Raw genomic sequence first — 23,777 nt, 5'->3', positions numbered from 1 at the left:
GTTCATTGTATATTTTTGTGCTGTCTTCTATGATTGTTATGGTTTTAGGTCTCAGATTTAAGTCCTTAATCCATTTTGAGTTTATTTTTGTGTGTGGGCTAAGAAAGTGGTCTACCTTCATTCTTTTGCATATAGCTATTCCCCAACTTTTAACTTAAATTTCAGTTAGTTAAAATACAGTGCAATAGTAGTTTCAGGTGTAGCATTTAGTGATTCATCACTTACATACAACATCAGGTGCTCATTACAAGTTTCCCTCCTTAATACCAATCATCTGTTTGTGTTTTTAAAAAGATTTTATTTATTTATTCATGAAAGACACAGAGAGAGGCAGAGACACAGGCAGAGGGAGAATCAAGCTCCCTGCAGGAAGCCTGATTCAGGACTTGATCCCAGGACTCCAGGATCACGACCTGAGCCAAAGGCAGATGCTCAACCACTGAGCCACCCAGGTGGCCCCCTGTCACATGTTTAAACCATCCCCCTCCCCCTCTCCCCTCCAATAACTATCAATTTATTCTCTATAGTTAGGAGTCTGTTTCTTGGCTTGCTTCTCTCTCTCTTTTTTCCTTTTATAGTATCTTGTCATCCATAAATAGTGAAAATTTTACTTTTTACATACCAGTTTGGATACCCTTTCTTTTTCTTATCTGATTGCTATAGTTAGAACTTCCAGTACTATGTTGAATAAAAATGGTGAGAGTAGCAAGTTACATCTGTAACTTGCTTCTAACCTTAGGGGAAAGACTCTTGGTGTTTCTCTATTGAGTATGTGGATTTTTTTCATATTTGCTGTGGATTTTTTTCATATTTGCCCTTTATTTTGTTAAGGTATGTTCACTGTAAAACTACTTTGTTGAAGATTTTTATCATGAATGGATGTTGTACTTTGTTAAATGGCTTAATATGTGATTTATTGTTTAGAATATTCCATGTATACTTGAAAAAAAAGTGTATTCTACTGTTTTAGGATGGAATGTTCTGAATATATCTGTTAGATTAATCTGGCCCAATGTGTTCTCAAAGCCACTATTTCCTTGTTGATTTTCTGATTGGATGATCTGTTCATTGATGTAAGTGGGGGTGTTAAAGTACCCTAATACTATTGTATGAGTATTCATTACATCCTTTATATTTGTTATTAGCTGTTTTATGAGTTTGGGTGTTCTCATGTAGGATGTATAAATACTTACAATTATTTTTTCATGTTTCTTTTATTGGAGTTCAATTTGCCAACATACCAAATAACAACCAGTGCTCATCCCGTCAAGTGTCCCCCTCAGTGCCCATCACCCATTCACCCCCACCCCCTGCCCTCCTACCCTTCCACCACCCCTAGTTCCTTTCCCCGAGGTACAAGTTTCTCATGTTCTGTCACCCTCACTGATATTTCCCACACATTTCTTCTCCCTTCCCTTATATTCCCTTTCACTATTTTTATATTCCCCAAATTATGAGAACATACAATATTTGTCCTTCTCCGATTGACTTACTTCACTCAGCATAATACCCTCTAGTTCCATACACGTTGAAGCAAATGGTGGGTATTTGTCATTTCTAATGGCTGAGGAATATTCCATTGTATACATAAACCACATCTTCTTTATCCATTCATCTTTCGATGGACACTGAGGCTCCTTCCACAGTTTGGCTATTGTGGACATTGCTGCTATAAACATCGGGGTGCAGGTGTCCCGGCGTTTCACTGCATCTGTATCTTTGGGGTAAATCCCCAGCAGTGCAATTGTTGGGTCGTAGAGTTAGGTCCTCCTAACTCTTTGAGGAACCTCCACACAGTTTTCCAGAGTGGCTGCACCAGTTCACATTCCCACCAACAGTGTAAGAGGGTTGGTTCCCTTCTCCGCATCCTCTCCAACATTTGTCGTTTCCTGCCTTGTTAATTTTCCCCATTCTCACTGGTGTGAGGTGGGATCTCATTGTGGTTTTGATTTGTATTTCCCTGATGCAGAGCATTTTCAAGTGATGCAGAGCATTTTCTCATGTGCATGTTGGCCATGTCTATGTCTTCCTCTGTGAGATTACTCTTCATGTCTTTTGCCCATTTCATGATTGGATTGTTTGTTTCTTTGCTGTTGAGTTTAATAAGTTCTTTATAGATTTTGGAAACTAGCCCTTTATCTGATATGTTATTTGCAAATATCTTCTCCCATTCTGTAGGTTGTCTTTGAGTTTTGTTGACTGTATCCTTTGCTGTGCAATAGCTTCTTATCTTAATGAAGTCCCAATAGTTCATTTTTGCTTTTGTTTCTTTTGCTTTCGTGGATGTATCTTGCAAGAAGTTACTGTGGCCAAGTTCAAAAAGGGTGTTGCCTGTGTTCTCCTCTAGGATTTTGATGGAATCTTGTCTCACATTTAGATCTTTCATCCATTTTGAGTTTATCTTTGTGTCTGGTGTAAGAGAGTGGTCTAGTTTCATTCTTCTGCATGTGGATGTCCAATTTTCTCAGCATTTATTGAAGAGACTGCCTTTCTTCCAGTGGATAGTCTTTCCTCCTTTATCGAATATTAGTTGACCATAAAGTTCAGGGTCCACTTCTGGGTTCTCTATTCTGTTCCATTGATCTATGTGTCTGTTTTTGTGCCAGTACCACACTGTCTTGATGACCACAGCTTTGTAGTACAACCTGAAATCTGGCATTGTGATGCCCCCAGATATGGTTTTCTTTTTTAAAATTCCCCTGGCTATTCGGGGTCTTTTCTGATTCCACACAAATCTTAAAATAATTTGTTCTAACTCTCTGAAGAAAGTCCATGGTATTTTGATAGGGATTGCATTAAACGTGTAAATTGCCCTGGGTAACATTGACATTTTCACAATATTAATTCTGCCAATCCGTGAGCATGGAATATTTTTCCATCTCTTTGCATCTTCCTCAATTTCTTTCAGAAGTGTTCTGTAGTTTTTAGGGTATAGATCCTTTACCTCTTTGGTTAGGTTTATTCCTAGGTATCTTATGCTTTTGGGTGCAATTGTAAATGGGATTGACTCCTTAATTTCTCTTTCTTCAGTCTCATTGTTAGTGTATAGAAATGCCACTGACTTCTGGGCATTGATTTTGTATCCTGCCATGCTATCAAATTGCTGTATGAGTTCTAGCAATCTCGGGGTGGAGTCTTTTGGGTTTTCTATGTAGAGTATCATGTCATCGGCAAAGAGGGAGAGTTTGACTTCTTCTTTGCCAATTTGAATGCCTTTAATGTCTTTTTGTTGCCTGATTGCTGAGGCTAGGACTTCCAGTACTATGTTGAATAGCAGTGGTGAGAGTGGACACCCCTGTCTTGTTCCTGATCTTAGGGGAAAGGCTCCCAGTGCTTCCCCATTGAGAATGATATTTGCTGTGGGCTTTTCGTAGATGGCTTTTGAGATGTTGAAGAATGTTCCCTCTATCCCTACACTCTGAAGAGTTTTGATCAGGAATGGATGCTGTATTTTGTCAAATGCTTTCTCTGCATCTAATGAGAGGATCATATGGTTCTTGTTTTTTCTCTTGCTGATATGATGAATCACATTGATTGTTTTACGAGTGTTGAACCAGCCTTGTGTCCCGGGGATAAATCCTACTTGGTCATGGTGAATAATTTTCTTAATGTGTTGTTGGATCCTATTGGCTAGTATCTTGTTGAGAATTTTTGCATCCATGTTCATCAGGGTTATGGGTCTATAATTCTCCTTTTTGGTGGGGTCTTTGTCTGGTTTTGGAATTAAGGTGATGCTGGCCTCATAGAATGAGTTTGGAAGTACTCCATCTCTTTCTATCTTTCCAAACAGCTTTAGTAGAATAGGTATGGTTTCTTCTTTAAACGTTTGATAGAATTCCCCTGGGAAGCCATCTGGCCCTGGACTCTTGTGTCTTGGGAGGTTTTTGATGACTGCTTCAATTTCCTCCCTGCTTATTGGCCTGTTCAGGTTTTCTATTTCTTCCTGTTCCAGTTTTGGTAGTTTGTGGCTTTCCAGGAATGCGTCCATTTCTTCTAGATTGCCTAATTTATTGGCGTAGAGCTGTTCATAATATGTTTTTAAAATCGTTTGTATTTCCTTGGTGTTGGTAGTGATCTCTCCTTTCTCATTCATGATTTTATTAATTTGAGTCTTCTCTCTCTTCTTTTTAATAAGGTTGGCTAATGGTTTATCTATCTTATTAATTCTTTCAAAGAACCAACTCCTGGTTCTGTTGATCTGTTCCACAGTTCTTCTGTTCTGGATTTCGTTGAGTTCTGCTTGAATTTTAATTAACTCTCTTCTTCTGCTGGGTGTAGGGTTCATTTGCTGTTGTTTCTCTAGCTCCTTTATGTGTAAGGTTACCCTTTGTATTTGAGTTCTTTCCAGTTTTTGAATGGATGCTTGTATTGCAAAGAAAGATCTTTTCTTTATCTTTGGAATTTGCAAGCGTAACTATTAGATGTCGAGGTGTTGAACGGTTTTTATTGATTTTAGGGGGGGGATCTCTCTATTTCCTGGATCTGAATGCCTGTTTCCCTTCCCAGATTAGGAAAGTTTTCAGCTATGATTTGTTCAAATACATATTCTGGCCCTCTGGCCCTTTCGGCACCCTCAGGAACCCCAATTAAACGTAGGTTTTTCTTCCTCAGGCTGTCGTTTATTTCCCTTAATCTATCTTCACGGTCTTTTAATTGTTTGTCTCTTTTTTCCTCAGTTTCCTTCTTTGCCATCAAGTTGTCTTCTATGTCACTCACTCGTTCTTCCACCTCATTAACCCTTGTCATTAGGACTTCTAGTTTGGATTGCATCTCATTCAATTGATTTTTAATTTCTGCCTGATTGGATCCAAATTCTGCAGTCATGAAGTCTCTTGAGTCCTTTATGCTTTTTTCTAGAGCCACCAGTAGCTTTATAATTGTGCTTCTGAATTGGCTTTCTGACATTGAATTGTAATCCAGATTTTGTAACTCTGTGGGAGAGAGGACTGTTTCTGATTCTTTCTTTTGACGTGAGGTTTTCCTTCTAGTCATTTTGCTCAGTGCAGAGTGGCCAAAAACAAGTTGTATTGGGAAAAGGAGAAAAAGAGAGGAGAGAAAGAAGGAAAGAAAAAGAGAAAAAGAAAAAAGAAAAAACGAAGAAAAAAGAGAAGAAGAAGAGAAAGAGAAAGGAAAAAAAGTGTGCAGGAAGCAAACAAATCAAAAAGCAAAAAAAAAAAACACAACAAAAACAAACAAACAAACAAACAAAAACCACGGGGGAGTATCTTCTGAATCTGTAGACTTTAAGTCCCTTGACTTCCCCTGGAACTGGTCCGTCCAGCTGGTCTTCTGGGGGAGGGGCCTGCTGTGCTGATTTTCAGGTGTTAGCACTTGGGGGAGCTGTTCTGCCCCCCGCCTGGTGCAGGGCTCAGTGGGGGTTGTTCACCCCGTGAGGCCCCAGGAGGAACAACCGAAGTGGCGGGGCCAGCTCTGCAGCCCTGGAGTCAGCTCCCGCAGTAACTACGGGGCTCTCCGTCTGCAGGGCCTGGAGGCTCCGGGGCGGGGCCGCTGATCTGCTCAGCTCAGTCCTCGCTGTCCTGGGCCCTCCCGGCCTCTGCCTGTCCCGGCGCCCTGTGCTCTGGGGCCTGCGCTGTTGGATTCGCGCTCCCGCCCCGCAGCCCCCTCCGCGGAGCCGCCGCCCGAGCCCCTCCGAGCTGCTCCGGCCCCGCCGTGCGCGCTGCAGCCCTTAGGGAGCTCGGCGCACTCTCCCGGGGCGCAGGTGTCTGTTAGTGTCCCCGGGAGCCCGAGGGCATCCCCGCTCTCCCGGGTCCTGCTCCAACTCCCTGCGGGCCCCTTTCCGCCCGGGAAGGTTGGTGCAGCTCCTGCTCCTCCGGGACGGGGCTCTCCTGTCCTGGGGACACTCGCCCCGGCCTCAGCCCGGCTCCTCGTGGGGCCCCTCCCCCTCGGAGGCCTTTTGTGTCTTTATTTCTTTTTCCCCGTCTTCCTACCTTGATAGAAGCGCGAACTCTTCTCACTGCAGCATTCCAGCTGGTCTCTCTTTACATCTCAGGCCGAATTCGTAGATTTTCAGGATGATTGAAGGTTATCTAGGTAATTTGGTGGGGACAGGTGACCTGGGGACCCCACTCTTCCGCCGTCTTGCCCCTCCTCCCTCAATACTTACAATTATTATGTCATTAGATTATTCACTTTATGGTAATATAGTGTCCTTCTTTGTCTCTTGTTACAGTCTCTGTTTTAAAATCTGTTTTGCCCGTATAGGTATTATTACCCTAACTTTCTTTTCACTGCCATTTGCTTGATAAATGCTTTTCCATCCTTTTAGTTTCAATCTGCATGTCTTTAGGTCAGAAATAAGCCCCTTGGAGGCAACGTATTAATGGGTCTTTCCTTTTTTTATCCATATCTTGATTGGATATATATCTTGATTGGAGCATTTAGTCCACTTATATTCAAAGTAATTATATACATATAATTATATATATACTTATATATACTATAAATATATATATATATACTTATTGCCATTTTACCACTTATTTTATGTTTTTTTTTTTTTGTAGTTCTTTTCTGTTCCCTTCTTTTCTTCCCTCTTTCATGATTTGCTGCCCTCTTCACAATCAATGAACTTGGATCCCTTGCTCTTTATTTTTGCATATCTGTTACTGGTTTTTTATTTTGGGTTACCATTAGGTTTTTATATAATATTTTGTGTATATGGCAATCTACATTAAGTTGATGGTAGCTTACGTTTGGTTGTGTTTTTGTTTTGTAAATTGTTCATGTTACTGTGCAGAACCTTTTGAGTGTGACCTCGTCTTATTTGCTGATTTTGTTTTCTTTTGCTTGTGCTTTTGGCTTCATGTCTAAAGAATTTTTGCCAAGACCAAGATCAATGAACTCCTTTATGTTTTTATCTAGGAATTTTATGGTATTACTTCTTATGTTCAAACCTTTCATCCATTTAACGCCAATTTTTGTGATTAGTGTGAAATACGAGTCCAATGCCATTGTTCTGCCTGTGTTTCTCCAGTTTTCTGATACCATTTGTTGATGAGACTATCCTTCATCCATTAGGTATTCTTGGTTCTGTCAATTATTAGATGACCATATTTTCTAGGGTTTAATTCTGGGCTCTCTATTCTTTTTTATTGGCTGATACATCTACTTTTATGCCATACTGTTTTTATTAGTATGGCTTTGTAATATAGTTTGAAATCCAGAAGCATAATACCTCTAATTTTTTTTTCTTTTTTTCTCAGGACTTTTTTTTTTTTTTTTTTGGTGGCTATATGGGGTCTTTTGTGGTTGGTTCCACAAAAGTTTTAGGAGTGTTTCTTCTATTTCTGTGAAGAATACCTTTGGTATTTTGGTGGGAATTGTGTTGAATCCGTAGATAGCTTTAGGTAGTATGGCCATTTTAACTATATTAATTTCTTATCTGTGAACATGAGATGTCTTTCTATTTGTTTGTTTTCTTCAGTTTCTTTCAACAAAATTATATATATATATATTTTTTCATTGTACAGTTCTTTTACTTAGTTAAATTTATTTCTATGTATTTTGTTGTTTTTGATTTTTAAATAAAATTAATTTTATTTCTTTTCAGATGCTTTATCATTAATGTAAAGAAATGCAATTGATTTCTGTATGCTGATTTTGTATCCCACCACTTTACTGAAAATGTTGATTAATCCCAACAGTTTTCTGACTGAATCTTTGGGATTTTCTATATGCAAAATCATATCATCAGACAATAATCACAACTTTACTTCTCCCTTTATCATTTGAAGAGTAAAAAAAATTAGTCTTGCCTAATTGCTCTAGCTAGGACTTCCAATACTGGATTATACCGGTGCAATGAGAGTGGGCGTCCTTGCCTTGTTCCTGATCTTGGGGGAAATTCTTTTAATTTATTTCCATTGAGTATAATGTAAGCTGTGGGTTTGTCATATATGGTCTTTATTATGTTGAGGTATGTTCCTCCTATACCCAATCTGTGAAGGCTTTTTATTATCAAACAATATATATTGTCAAATGCTTTTTCCTGTGTCTGTTATGATCATGGGATTTTTATCTGTCATTTTACTGATGTAATGTATTACATTTATTGATACATTACATTCATTGCATTGAATCATCTTTTTATTAGAAGGATAAATTCCACTTGGTCATGGTGGAAAATACTTCTAATGTGTTCACGAATTCAGTTTGCTAGTATTTTGTTGAGAATTTTTGAATCTATATTCATCATAGATATGGCCTATATTCTTTTGCTGTGATATCCTTATCTGGTTTTGGTATCAAAGTAATGCTAGCCTTGTAAAAAGAGTTTGGATGTATTCTTTCTTCTTCAACATTTGGAAGAGTTTGAGGAGGACTGGTATTAATTCTTCTATAAATGTTTAGTAGAATTTCCCAGTGAAACTGTCTGGTTCTGGAGTTTTCTATTTTGGGAGTTTTTTGATTACTGATTTAGTTTCTTTGCTCATTATTTGTTTGTTCAGATTTTCTGTTTCTCTCTGAGTTGGTCATGGGAGGTTGTGCATTTCTAGAAATGTATCCATTTCTTCTAGGCTATGTAATTTGTTGGTGTATAATTGTTCAAAGTAGTATCTTATGATTCTATATATTTCTGTAGTATCATTTGTGATGTTTCCTCTTTCATTTCTAATTTTATTTATATAGGTCTCTCTTTTTTTGTAATTAATTTAGCTGAAGATTTGTCATTTTTGTTTATCTTTTTAAGGAACAAGCTCTTAGCTTTCTTGGTCTTTCTATTGTTTTTCTTGTCTCTATTTCATTTGTTTTCATTCTGACCTTTTGTAGTTCTTTTCTTCTGTTAACTTTAAGCTTAATTTATTCTTTTTCTAGTTCCTTGAGGTATAGTTAGGTTTTTTATTTGCAATCTTTGTAATTTCTTAATATATGTATTTGTTGCTATAAACTTTTAGAATCTTTTTGCTGCATCACACAATATTCAATATGTTGTGTTTTCATTTTCATTTGTTTTGAGATACTTTTTAATTTCTCTTTTAATTTCTTCTTTGTCCCAAAGGCTGTTTGGAAGTGTGTTGTTTAGTTTCCATATAGTAGTTCTATATAGTAAGTCTCACTTTCCTCATGTTGTTGATTTCTGGTTTCATCCCATTGTGGTCAGAAAAAATAGTTGGTATGATTTCAATCCTAAATTTGCTAACACTTGTTTTGTGGCCTATCATATGATGTACCCTGGAGAATGTCCCATGTCCACTTGAAAAGAAGGTAATTCTACTGATGATGGATAGAATCTTCTGTATATGTCTATTTGTTCTAAAGTGGTTCAATTTCAACTTTCCCTTGTTGATTTTCTGTCTGAACAATTTTTCCATCACTGAGAGTGGGATATTGAAGTCTCCTACAATTATTATATTGTTATCTAGGTAGCTCCTTTAAGATCTGTTATTAATTGCTTAATATGTATATATGTGCTCAGATGCTGAACGTGTATATTCATGATTATGTTTTATTGATGCATTGATTCCTTTTGTAGTATATAATGACCTTCTTCATCTCTCATTACCCTTTTTGGCTTGAAGTTTATTTTGTCTCATATGACTATGCTTGCTTTCTTTTCATTTCTGTTTGCTTGAAAGATTCCATCTTTCTGTATTGAGCCTATATATGCCTGTAGAGCTGAAGTGAGTCCCTTTAGGAAGTTAGGTCTTTTTTTTTTTTATCCATCCAGCCATGGAGTGCCTTTTGATTGGTAAATTCAATCCACTTACATTTAGGGTAGTTATTGATATGTAAGGATTAACTCCTGCTACATTATCTTTTGACTTCAGGTTATTTTGTCTCTTCATTATTTCTTTTTTCTTCTGTTTCTGTGTTTGCAAGTTGGTGGTTTTCCATGGTGATTTCCTCAGTGTCTCCCTTTTTCATTGTGTTTGGTGTCTTTGCTCTAGATTTTTGCTTTGTAGTTACCATGAAGCTTACATAAAACATATCATAGATAAAATAGTCCTTTTTCTGTTGATAGCAGATTATCTTCACTCACCTATAAAGTTTCCAATTTTTAGTCTTCCCCTTTATATTTTGGTGTCACAAATTATCTTTTTGTACTGTGATTTTGTTACTGAGTTATAGTAGGAATATTTATTTTTAATGCTTTTTTCCCCTTTAACCTTTATGCTATTGTTAAGTGCTTAATATATTATTCTAAAAAAAAGAGTTACTCTATTCTAATTCTGAAACACTGCTTATCACCTTAATTAAAGTTTTGTACTTTTGTATTTTTGTTTTAGCTTGAAGAGTTCCTTTCAACGTTTCCTATAAAGCAGGTGGGGCAGTAATGAACTCCCTAAGCTTTTGTTTTTTTCTGGGAAAGCCTTTATTTTTCCTTCATAAATTCATAGTCTATGTCTTTGGGTTTGGCTGCTGGAAAATGTAATTCCTTTTTGTAATATTTTATTATTATGATTTCTCATGGTGTTTGATGGGAAGTGCTTCTGCCGCTGCTTGCCACAGCATTTAAAATAGCAAAACATCTTTTTTTTAAGATTTTATTTATTTATTCATGAAAGACACACAGAGAGTGGGAGAGAGAGAGGCAGAGACACAGGCAGAGGGAGAAGAAGGCTCTATGCAGGGAGCCTGACATGGGACTTGATCCCGGGTCTCCAGGATGAGGCCCTGGGCTCAAGGCGGTGCTAAACCGCTGAGCCACCCGGGCTGCCCAAAACATCTTTCTTATTTAGGTAAGGCTTTGTTTATTTTGATCTTAATAGTTCAGTAGGTTGGAACTTAAAAGCCTTCCTCCCCATACCCCCAGAAGTTGATAGTGTGGCACAAGGTTTTGGTTTCTCTTATCAGATCTGATTTCACTGCTAAGGTTGGGAGCATATGAATATAAAACAAACAAATGATAAAGCAAAAAGTGGTGGCAGAGTGAGGGTAAGAGGTATGTACTTAGGTCTTAGAGCTTTGAGCTTTGAGCATGCCCACACCCGGTTTGGGGATTCTGAAGGGAGGCTCCTGAGGTCTTGCAGGTGGCCTTCTTGCCTCTGATACAGGCAGGAGATACTTTTCTTCAGTTAGTTCTCTTTACTTGCCTACTTTTCTTTCCTTCTGCCAAGTCACTGTAGTCTCTGTTCATAGAGAGCAACAGGTCCCTCCAGCTGCAGTGGATATGCCTGGGCAGTGCCCCACTCACCACCTTCAGCTTCCACTTCCTCTGCCAGAAGGGTGGTGCTGGCTCACTGCCTGACTGGCCACTGCCTTCTCTGTCAGCACTGCCTCTGCTGCCGCTGGCTCTGTTGACACTTCCCTCACTCTGCTTCCTCCCTCGTCCAGTCCACTGACTTCTGGGCCCATGGATGGATCTTTCAGGCGTCCTGGTATGCTAAACGGAGATCCTGCTTTTTTTCCTTTGGTTATGGATATTTGATTAGTTGTAAATTAAAAAGGACAGAATGAGAAGTGTCTCATAAGGCCATGATGCTGACATCTTTCCCCTTTTCCGATACTACTTGCTGAAGGTGGCACAAATGAGCACAACTGGAGAAAACAGCTAAGATTTATATTTTTGAGACGTAATTTAAATCAGTTATGCTGGTCAAAATTTAAAGAGTTATGATTATGATTAATTTCTAAAAATAATTTATATCAAGTCAGTATTCCAGCTGACTTGGTATTTTTGGTATTATTATTATTAAGCAGTCCATGACTCTACAATTTATTTGACTCTAGTTCTTTTTCAGATTTTTCAGTGTTTAAGCATAGCTACTATTTCTGGTGGAGAAAATATAAAAATTAATTTGGAATCATAGTATAAGGTGACTGAATTGAGAATAAAGGTTAAATATGTGCCCAGAATTTGAATTATATTTTATATTATCAAATAATATTTTATCTATATGTGTAAAACTTAATACTCTATTATGCCTTCTCATTTTATACTTTACATTGATTCATGTTTTTGATCATTTAATAAATATTCATGATTACTGTATGTCAGACTTTGTACAAACTATTATAGATACAATAAACAACAAGAGTGAAGAGGCTTTTTCCCTCTTTCCCTTTTCATCTATTTTTCACATTGTTCTATCTCCCATTCTAGGGTGTAAGCTCCATAAGAAGCTATGCATCTTTTACTTAAAAAAATATTATAATAGTGCTTAGTATAGAATCTGCATAGTAGATGCTCAAAGAATCTGTAAGTAAAAAATAAATCACAGTTAGAAGTAGCTTGTAAATATATAGTCTAATGTAATACTTCTATCGATGACAAGGCTGGTAGGAAACTTACTCAAGAACCATAGTGACACAGGCAGGACTGGATTTCAAGTCTCAACTTCAGGTTCAAGGCTTTTTTCACTGTCATTATCTGCCACTTCTAGGAAAATAATTATCATAGAAATTTCAAGGAGTAAATGAAATCCATGCATTCTATCAGAAATAATATTATAAATAGATTAAAATATATACATTTCCCATAATTAGAAAAGTGAGCAAACTATAGTGGTGGTGAATTAGGGAAAGTAGGATGCTGCTGAAGATAATGGGGAAGTCTGATTATGTGTAAAATATCTTCAAAGATTAAGGTAATTTTATTATGAATCTTATAGAGAAACAATGAAAAAAACTAGTACAGAAATTTGAGAACATCATAAAGAAATAAAAGATAGATAATGTCTGGATTATATGCATCAGATAGAAATGGAATAACTGAGAAAGGGAAAAGTTTTGAATAAGGACTATGGGTTTTATATCTATATTATAGGATTTAAAGTAGAAGCTGGAGGATATTGTAAAAGTTTTTTGTAAACAGGAATCAGTGGTATATTTAAGTCTATAGAATTTTGATTACTATATGATAAGTGTAATTGGCTTTTATCAGAGTAATATTTCTTCAACAGGTGCATATTATTTTATTAAGGAATAGGCTGAATTAGGATATAACTGTAATATTTAAAATGAAGGAAAATAAGAGAGTTATTCTAAACTCACAAATGTGAAAGGTCAATATGGCAACAATTTGAACTTCTAGCCTATATAACATTTTTCTCAGTTTTATGGTCTTAATCCTCATTATGTAGAATGAATCCTCAATGAATCTTAAGGACTGAATTATATATCCCCAAAATTCATATGTTAAAACCCTAACCGCCTGTGTGACCATATTTGGAGACAGGGCTTTAGGAGGTAATTGAGCTTAAATGGGGTCATAAGGATAGGGTCCTAACCTGTTAGGATTGCTGTTCTTATAAGAGGAAGAGAGAGATCTTTTTTCTTTCCCTTTTTCTTCCTTCCTATCTCCATGTGTGCACAAAGAAGAGGTCCTGTGAGCACACAGCAAAATGGTGGCAGACTACAAACCAAGACAAGAGGTCTCACAATAAAATCTACCTTGCTGGCATCTTGTCTTGGCCTTCTTTGCAGCCTCCAGAACTATGGGAAATATATGTTTAAGTCACCCAGCCTATGGTATAAGCATACCTAAACAGAATAAGAATCAATTTAGTGCAAATTTTGCTAATATCTACATTTAACAGCTAGGATACATGATGTGAAGAGTGATATTTTTGACTTATGCTTCTATAGTTGCAGGTTTGGCACATAAAATCAGGTTGCCTTATTTTATGTCCATTGTTCATTTTCTCGGTTTATCCCTAATTAAAGACTCATTTTGAAGTAACCTCATTCAGTTATTTTGCTCAGTATTTTAAGTTATAGATTAATCAGTAATACAGACACCACTTAGTATTGCCAGCAGTAATCAACATAACCGAGTATTAGTTGTTGGGGAAAGTCATAGTAGAAATCACAGGAAACCACAGCTAAGATTTCAACTGCCCACACCATCCGGGAGTGGTTAGAAGAGTTGTCTAAAATCATACAGAACCTCACATTTGCCATCTGCTGAAGCCACTTGCCTAAGCTTCAATAATGACTTCACTTCCTTCAGCCTTCCACACTATATGCTAAAGGATTTTGTCTGCAGGGTCTGAACTGCATCCCCCCGGCAAAAGGGCTCTTGAAGATGTACTTGTTGCCTCCAGCTCCAAGAATACACAGGGTGGAGGGCAGTGGGAAATGCATACTTGTTGTCTCTGGTGGAAATATACCCAGCCCAGTTAAGAAGCATTTTAATTGTCCTCTCTGTCCCTATTTGTCACTGTCTTGGACTGAGGAGAATTCAGACAACTAAATCAGAGTTAATGCTAATTCATCAAGGTCCTCACAATCCAGATGACACATAATAATAATAAGCTGGTAAGTGCTAGAATGTTATACAGTAATTCTCTAACCGTCTTATTACTTATGTTATATAATATCACCTCCTCATGAGGAGACTCATTCTAAAACACCGGTCTTTTCAAAAAGAAAACTGACTAGAGTATATACATCTCCTTCAAATTACACTCTGAATAAATTTTCTTGTTTACTTATTACATGCATTTTCTTTAGGAACATCTTTTCCAAAAATATCTTAAATATTAGCATAAGTATTATAAATACATTTAAACATAGCCTTATCATTTTAGTAGCTATGCCAGCTGTTAGTATAACTCAATTAAAATTAGGCTAAAATCACAACTCACTTTAAACTTCAAACATTATTACTCAATTTATATATGACTTGATTCCACTTTACATTTGGTAGAACAAATAGGTAGAACAATGTCCAAATTCTCTTTTTACAATATCACAAGGTGTATAAATATGTCTATTTTTTATCCTACATAATCCTTTAAAATAATATCTCATATATACAAGCCATATTTTAATATAATTATCCTATTACTATAATAAAATTAAAGAATAATTTTTATAACTGTCCATTCAATTTTCACAAGGCACTATGATTTTTCCATCTTCCTTTTTTTAGAAAAAAGCATGAAAATAACCATATTGATAAATTACATTATTTATGCTGAATATTATCAGTTTGCTAGCAGGCATTAATGGATTGTCTTAATATTAGTCAATATTATATTCCTATTTTGCTTTAGTGTGGAAGCAGATAAATAACTTACTGAACATATACTATCAGACAGGAATTATAGTCAAACTAGGAACATTTCAACTGCATCCTCATTTAAACATTTACTATTCTTCCTATCTTTATGCTAATGAAAAAAGAATTAATCAGTGTACGGTAAAAAAATACATTATATGAAATTATATGCTAAAAAAGTGACACAATTTTAAACAAGTTTTGTACAAATTGAAAACTAAAATTTTCAAATTGTAACTGGCTAAAAATTAATTTTAAGACTGCACATGCCTTTAATTGAATCCTATCCAGTATTAATTATTCTCTCCAAAGTGTATATATATACTTTGAAGATTCTCAAGAGATTCTATTACAAGAATAGTAAATTGAATATCATATTTCACAATGCACAGCTCAGTATGCCCCCTTTCCCCAATGTAAATCAGGATTTTTGATGATAATTTTAAATAAAGGTTCTTGCAAGTATCACATTTTCTCTCCTCCACTAATGCAATGTCCTTCAATATGTAGCTTATAAACACCTTAGGAACAGGCTCTTTGTATTCTAAATTATTGTATATTGAATATCTAGAATTCCAGGATAGTGTGTACTTAACATGTTTATTGCTACATATTTCAGTGTTTTCCTGCAATTTAGTTCAGTCTCATATTGTTCTGATACACTCTAAGAAAAATTATCAATCTCTTTGTATCTATACTTTGCAAATGTGTTTTGATTAAATAACCCCAAGACAATGAATTAGTAAAAATGGCAATAAAGTTAATATATAAACATTTACTGAGTGTGTACAATATTTATAGTACTATATTTATGTCCTTTACATCTATTATTTCAAATATACCGCAATACTTGTAGCGAGATATTCTGAACTCCACTGTAGAAAAATGAGAAGGCCAAAATAAAGATATATTATGTACTTTCCCAAGATCCCAAAATCACATTTATTCAAACATAAGTGTATCTGACTTCACATGCCACATTTTTTCCTATAATGTATATGTAGATCACAATTATGTGAGTAGAAGTAAATACAGTACATTATTCAATTTCTGATTTCTTCCTATAGCAAAAAATCAGAATTTACTCATCCCCCCCCCCACTTTTTTAGTAGTTTAAATGAACACTTCACAAAGTGGGACAGGAAAATGTTATAAAATACAAAATTGCATTTTATATAAATATCATTCTCATTTTAAGAAGATCTGTAGTGGTTAATGGCAAAACTAATATCCCCTAAAATGTTCCAGTAAAACAATAAAATCTAGAAAAGATCCTGTCTTTTTTAAAATTTCTTTGTTTCAGAAACCAGTGGTAGGAAGAAATGACCAGAAAACAAGTGTCTCCTGAGATTGAGCACTTTTCCTTTCAGGTTATTTCTCTATTGGCAAGCCATTGTCACCATTGTCACTACAGGCTTTCTGAATGTTCATTCCAGTCAGATTCTTTGGTTAAATTCCATCAATGACTTTCTCTTTCTTCTGAGAAAATATAGACAGGTGTATCTGAAGTTTGACATTTCAAGTTATAAATTTAGGGCAGAATTGGAAAGATCAGTTGTGTTTGGCCAAAATGACATATGGTGACAGAATGGCTCAACTTCAAAACTTTAGGTCATTTTCCTAGAAATGTAAAAAGCAAAACATTTTCCTCTCAGCAAATTCACCACAGCCACCTTATCTATCTAATCAAACACTAAGTTAATTCTGTTCTCCTTATAAAAACAATTTCAGAAAGATTATAAATATGATTCTAATAACCCAAATTAAAAAACTAAATTATAATCTTTCTTCAAATCTTTTCCCCATGTGTAAATAGGAAAACTAGGCATCATTGTTGAAACCATGACCTATTTCTTCTCTTCGTCACCTACACCTGTATGTATTAATCAGCAAATCTTATGGATTTTCTTTACAAAGCTTACCAAATGCATGCAGTTTTCTCCATTTCCCTTCAAACCTAGTCTAAAGCTGTCATGATCTCTTATCTGGATTGTTTCCAGAACCTTCTGAGAGACTTATTTATATTTACTGTCATCTCATACTCTAATCACCATTGCTCTAAAAATGATCTTTTTTTAAAAAAAATATTTTTAAAGACTTTATTCACGAGAGACAGCAAGAGAGAGGCAGAGACACAGGCAGAGGGAGAAGCAGGCTCCATACAGGGAGCCCACGTGGGACTTGATCCCGGGACTCCAGGATCACACCCTGAGCCGAAGGCAGGCACTAAACCACTGAGCCACCCGGGGATCCCCTATCCAATAGTTTTGACTGAAGTCTTACCTTATAGCCAAAATTCAGCATTAGATGGTAAATGAACATTCAGATGATTCTAGACCCAGTTACCAAACCTTTCTAACTGAGGTCTCAGACGTTGTGGTGCTGAGATACAATGTCACTGTTTTGCTCTTTCTGAATTCTTAAAGCTAGGAATTTTTGAGTCTAATACAATGGTTGTTATTTTATGCCATGAAACTTTAGGTTGTTTGCTATGCAACACTAGTGACTGGGACACTGCTTGAACATTTATATATTGAATTTGACATAATTTTATTATAAAGTGCGTTGCTTTTTTTTTTTTACTTTTCTATTACAGAAGGAAAGAACATTATTGATTTAAAAGTATGTATCTAGGGACACCTGGGTTGTACAATGGTTAAGTGTCTACCATTGACTCAGGTCGAGATCCTGGGGTCCTGGGATCGAGTCCCACATCTGGCTCCTTGCAGGGAGCCTGCTTCTCCTTCTGCCTGTCTCTCTGTGTCTCTCATGAATAAATAAATAAAACCTAAAATAAATAAATAACAATATTATGTATCTAGGTATCCATATTTGTCAGCATTATCCAGAGAAACAGAAGAAATAAGATGCAGATCCATATAAAATTTATATCTGGATCTGCATCTGTATCCTTATAGAAATTGGCTTACATGGTTATGAGGAATAGCAAATATGGTATCTGCAGGGCAGACCTAGGGAATGGTAGTTATTATAGTCTTGAGCCCAAAGAGACAGAAATCCTTCCTCTTCTGAAAACCTCACTTTTTTGGCTTATGGCTTTCAACTGATTAGTAAGGCCCACCCAAACAATGGTGAATACTTGGCTTTACTCAAAATCTACTTTTTAAAATGTAATCACATCTAAAGAGGAATAAAGACCCTGCAAGCTGGAGAATATCAGGAGAATCTCCATTTTTCTTTCTTTTATCAGTCGGGACTCTGCCTGGAGACCAGTTCCAGATGTGGAACTACACTGTCTCAGTAGCCGCATGTGAATCCCTGACAGAAAATCCTTCTCTAGATAAAAGTATCTTTCAAAGAGTCCCTTGTTCTCATCCTAAATTTACATGGAAAAGGAAGGAACTAGAAGAGTCAAAATGATTTTGAAGAAGAAGAAAGAAATGAGAGAACTCAGAATTCTTGCTTTTAAAATTTACTGTTGGGGCAGCCTGGGAGGCTCAGCAGTTTAGCACTGCCTCCAGCCCAGGGGTGATCCTGGAGACCTGTGATAAAGTCACACATCAGGCTCCCTGCATGGAGCCTGCTTCTCCCTCTGCCTGTGTCTCTGCCTCTCTCTCTCTCTCTCTGTGTGTGTCTCAAATAAATAAATAAATAAATAAATAAATAAATAAATAAATAAATAAAATTTACTGTTAAGGGGCACCTGCATGGCTGCGTGGTTGAGCATCTGTCTGCCTTCAGCTCTGGTCGTGATCCCGGGGGTATGGGATCATTCAGCCATTGCACTCCCTGAAGGGAGCCTGCTTCTCCCTCTGCCTGTGTCTCTGCCTCCCTCTCTGTGTCTCTCATGAATAAATAAAATCTTTTTTTAAAAATAGATTTTACTTTTAAGCAACAGGAAGCGAGGCAGTATGCTATTTGTGAAAGGATATCCACATTACTCAGTGAAGTAGAATAGAAGAGTCCAGAAATAACCCACATAAATATTTTACTGTATTTAAATTAAAAATAAATTATAAAACCAAGAAGTCACAAAACAGTTTTATGACAGCAACTTTTATATGGTGTAATCTGATATACTAAATGCTGATTCAGCCAAATATTGTGATATGACTATATAGGAAGAATAAGAGGAAGAGGCATGTCTCTGTGGCTGGATAAAGATCAAATCCTAGCCATCTATTGTAGGTAGTCAAGAGATAATTCCCAATGTTAAAACATTAAGGAGCATCATTTTGAAACATGTTGTCTCTGTGCAGTGAGGTTCGGAGGTAGAGAGCCAGGAAGAACTCTTGTTTGATAATGTACTACATGTACGACTCAGGGCATAGTTATGTGCATTTGTTCCCTAATATATAATAGAAAAGAAATGGGATTTTAAAGGGTAGAAATTATTCTGGGTTAGGGAAAGAGAGAGAGCAAAGACTAGCTCTTAACCAATTAGGAGTTCTTAACCTGTTAACAGACTTAACTGTTGGTCTGGTGGGCTCAGGGAACTATAAAAAAAATGAGCTGCCTAGACCAAGGGAGTGTGTTCAAGAGAGTAGAACAAGGGGCAGCTGGGTGGTTAAGTGTCTGCATTTGGCTCAGGTCATGATCTTGGAGTCTTGGGATGGAACCCTACATCTCTGCTCAGCAGGGAGTCTGCTCCTCCTTCTCCCTCTGTCTCTGCCTCTCTTCATTGCTTGTGCTGTCTCTCTCTTCTCTAAAATAAACAAATAAAATCTTAAAAAAAAAAGAAGAAAAAGAACGTTAGGACAAGTGCTGGGGCCAACCTTGAACACAGGCTTGGAAACTTGGATTTATAACTGGAGATTTTGAGTCCAGATTAGAAGTAACTGACTCTACCCATGTGACCTGGGACAAATCACTTATCCTCCTGGACCTCAATTTCATACTTATAAAAATAAGTAAGTTATCTTTAAGAGTTACTTCTGATTGTATGATAAAACTCAAGTTCCAGGATGATGGTTAGTCTTTGGCAGTAAGAAAGGGAGAGAGATACAAGCAAGCAGTCTAATTTGTTGGAAGCATCAAAATTATTTGTTTTAGAGGCCCAGGAGAATACACTAGGTATCTATTTTTTGAAAGAAATGAAGATAACAGTAGGGTATAAGACAAAGGTTTGCAAACTCTTTGGTCACAGAATTCCTTTAAATTTTGTTTAAAAATTGTTGAGGATCCCAAAGAGCTTTTGTTTATTTATGTTATATTGACCAATATTTCTGTATTAGAATAAAGCACAAATGTACACAATCCTACAGTTTTGCCTTCCATTTTAGAGGGCCCCTGGGCTCCCCTTGTGGCCCATTTATGGATTACAGTTTGAAAGCCTCTAATATATTATGATGTTAGAGTAAATGTATTAGGCAAATATGATTTTGTCAGAATAATTTGGATTGGCTTTAGAAAACAAACAACACAACTTTGTTTCATGTTGCCAAGTGAAAAAATTCTTTGGTGTAAATCATGTTCCTGGACTCAATGACCTTTAAAATCCCTTCAAACCTAAGATTATATTATTCTATGAATCATTCTTACTGGCTAGTTAGACTTTTCTGATTTCATTGCTCTGTTACACCACCCTTACTTCACAGGAATTATGTCCAACTAGCCTCATGTTTATTCCCCAGAAACTGTAGTCATAAATTTATCTTCCAATTTCCTTTGCTTAATTCGGAAAATGTCTAGTGAATTAAAAAGTCTATCTCTAGGGAATAAAAAGCAATGGCAAATAGCCTATTTATTTTACACATACATACTTCTAATGACAAGGAACAAGAGAGGAAGTGTTTTTTGGCTAAAACATTGCATTTTTACAATTCAGAATTTTTTAAAGTTAGTAAATTTCATAATTCTTTGTTGCAACACTTTTCAAATTGAAGATTCTCATTGAGAAGAAAGAGGAGGAGGAGGAGAAGGAAGGAAGGAGGAGAAGGAAGGAAGGAGGAGGAGGATGAGAAGAAGAAGAAGAAGAAGAAGAAGAAGAAGAAGAAGAAGAGGAGGAGGAAGAGGAGGAGGAAGAGGAGGAGGAGGAAGAGGAGGAGGAGGAAAAAGAGGAGGAGGAAGAAGAAGAGGAGGAATAGAAAGAAGGAGGAGAAGGAAGAGAGAGAAGAAGGGAGAAGGGGAGAAGAAGGGGGAGGAGGAAGAAAAGAAGATGATGATATCCACATGTACATACCTAATGAACAAGGTCTTCTCTGTTTGGGAAGGGCTACCATGCCATAAATCAGTACACACAGTTATTTTCAGAAATGGCAAGAACAAATTGTGACCTTGAACATATCATGTATTTTTCAAGACTGAAAAAAAGTCAGAGGCAGATAATTCACTAAACTTCAGGTTTTTGTTTATATAGCTTGAAACAGTTGATCAGTATGAAATGCAGTCCTAAATGTGGATTTTTTAAATATAGAAATATATGATATTAGAAAAAAGTTCAGACATCATTTTAAAATTTCAAGGATTATTGTAGAAAGAGAACTCATCTCTGAAGAGTGTAAGAGGAAGAATTTCCAGGTTTGCTTGGAGGAAAATTGAATTCATATCAATAAATAAATAAATAAATAATAATCATGATTCTCTGCCTAAATTCTTTTGGAGCAAAATTTGGTTTAGCCTCAAGCTTAAGTCAACTAACTGACATGTCATTATCTTTCCAGTTGCCTTTCTGCCTTGTCCTCCTCTCTACCTAGCTTGAAAGTCTTGCCATGTGAAGTTACCGGTGAGATGCTTCTTCGTAACTTACACTGGAATGCTAGCCCTGCCCCATTAGTGCAGAATCGATCAGGGCATTACGGAGTTCACCTTGTTTCTGAGAGTAACACACATACTCTAATATTAGTATGAAGAGATAGTGAAGCCTATATCCTTGCCTCTCCCTTTCCACACAAACCCCATCTCCTTCTTGCAAAAAGCAAACCTGAGTGCTTCAAGTTGTGGGAACAGGCTTAGGACCATCCAGCGCAGAGCTACCTTCAAGACTTGAGCACGGTGTTATGCCCAGGACTGAGATCACCTGCCTTAAGTCTTTTCTGTCCCTGGTATAAAAATGAGGGAGCCCCAGAATTACTGTCTTTCTTCCACAAAGTAGGGAGCCCTGGGATGGTACATGAGAGATGTTTTCTCTCTGGTGGTCTCTTTGAAGGTTGTTGCCAAGCCCCACTCCTAAGCAATGGTTCAATTGTACATTAAAAAAAAAAAAAAGGATCCATGGGCTGGAAAGTATAAGCATCATAGAGAGGAGCATTTTTCTCAATTTGAAGGTCATTAATTAGCCCATCCTCTCAAATTAGGGAGAATTCCTTCTCCCTCACAAATCTTCTGCAAACTCAAATCTACCAAATGTTAAGAGAATGTGAATCAATGGGAACTCATTTTGCTGATAAAGTAGAACAATTGTTTTGGGAAAACAGTTTGGCCTAGCATGTGATGTGAAATAAGCAAACAACTGGCAAGTCCCTTCTAAGGCAATCTCATTAGACGAAGTGTGGCAAGAGTGCTCCTGGAGCCATGGGCAAGCAAGTTCAGAGCAGCTCAAATTTAGATTTCTAAAAGCCAGAAACAACCCAAAAGCCAACAAGAAATACAAAGAAATGAACTTTGGTCTAGTATACAGCAGGAAAAGTCAACAACCTCTACTCCACAGAACAGCATGAATGAACTTCTTAGTGGGGAAAATAAAAGGCAAGATCCAGAAATCTGTAATAGTAGAGTATCATACCTGTAAAACTCAGAGACTAAACACCATGTTGTTTAAGCATACAGACCTATGAAATTGGTAGGATCATTTTTAAAAGCAAGGGAATTATCAACATAAAATTCTGGGTCCTGGGGACCTAGAAGCGGAGTCGGGAAGGCAGAGGTGAGGGACCCAGAGAGAGTAATCTCAGTAGAGGCCAATTACTGGAAGTGTTGCAATTCCTAGATTGCAAACACTATAAATTACAGAGATGAAGAAGAAAGGAAGAACTTAAGGACTATCCTCTTTCATCTATTTCTGCCCCTAACCAAGGAAAAAGAAATAAATTGCCGAGAGGCCCAGAGGAAGTCCGATTGTTGGAGAAGTTGTAGTTGGGTCCCTCCTAAACCTCTTCTCTGTCTCCGACGGACGCACAGGAAGCATCCAGGGCAAAGTTCACTATCAACTCCAAGTATGAAACTTACATCTGACGGCACATGGGAGGCTCTTTGGCTGCCATAAACTGCCCCCAGAGAATCCACTAATTCTGTGTGCTTGTCGACTATGTCATAGCTCAGCTGAAGTCTCAACAAAATAAGCTCAACAAGCAGAACATTTCCAGCTGTTGTGGTCAGACAGCAGCAGGTTCTTATCTGAGGACAGCAGGGCGATGTGGCACACCGCAGCCGGGGCAGTGTCAGGGGAAGCATGTGGTCTCTGTACACAGTAGCAAGGGCCAATAGACAGCAATTAGCACCAGGAGAATGAAGATGAACGGGACATATACATAACCTTCATAAAAATGTCACTGAGAAAAGACTCACAAACCATATGGATCCGTGCCGGGGCTCTCCCAAGGATGGCCTTTTATATTACACTCAGCCAAGTGATGGCTTTTTAAAAGAGATGTCTGTTCACTCCTGTGTCTTTCTGGCCAGACCTACCAAAAGAAGTAAAGGAATAGGCTGCCCATGTGCAGTTGGTTGAAACATGAAGAGCACTTTAGCTTTGACATTTTGTGGTTTTCTTGGCTCTGAGTTTTTGGCTAGGTTGTTTAATATGTATATGTTGACAGGTAATTAAGTAGATTGCCTCACCTTGTAGTATTTTTTCTTTTACATTTAGTGGTGTTTTCCTGAATCTATGAGTATTTCAAATATATCCTCGTCT

Source organism: Nyctereutes procyonoides, unplaced genomic scaffold (assembly GCF_905146905.1).
Source record: "Nyctereutes procyonoides isolate TBG_1078 unplaced genomic scaffold, NYPRO_anot_genome, whole genome shotgun sequence".
Lineage (NCBI taxonomy): Eukaryota > Metazoa > Chordata > Mammalia > Carnivora > Canidae > Nyctereutes > Nyctereutes procyonoides.
Note: the sequence above shows the minus strand (reverse complement) of the source record.